This window comes from Sebastes umbrosus, chromosome 19 (assembly GCF_015220745.1).
Source record: "Sebastes umbrosus isolate fSebUmb1 chromosome 19, fSebUmb1.pri, whole genome shotgun sequence".
NCBI lineage: Eukaryota > Metazoa > Chordata > Actinopteri > Perciformes > Sebastidae > Sebastes > Sebastes umbrosus.
In genome coordinates this window covers 7,540,707-7,540,965 of record NC_051287.1, presented here as the reverse complement: position 1 = coordinate 7,540,965, position 259 = coordinate 7,540,707, and positions in this window count along the sequence as shown.

The window sequence follows — 259 nt, the reverse complement described above, 5'->3', positions numbered from 1 at the left end:
TCATATGAAACTAGAAAAAAACCTACTGAATCCATTAATACCAACCATGTCATACTAGCTTGTCGCGAAGGAGGCTAAATAACGCTCCAAACTGATGCTGAATTTTGGCGAGGAAAAACTGGTATGGCCATTTTCAAAGGGGTCCCTTGACCTCTGACCTCAAGATATGTGAATGAAAATGGGTTCTATGGGTACCAACAAGTCTCCCCTTTACAGACATGCCCACTTTATGATAATCACATGCAGTTTGGAGCAAGTC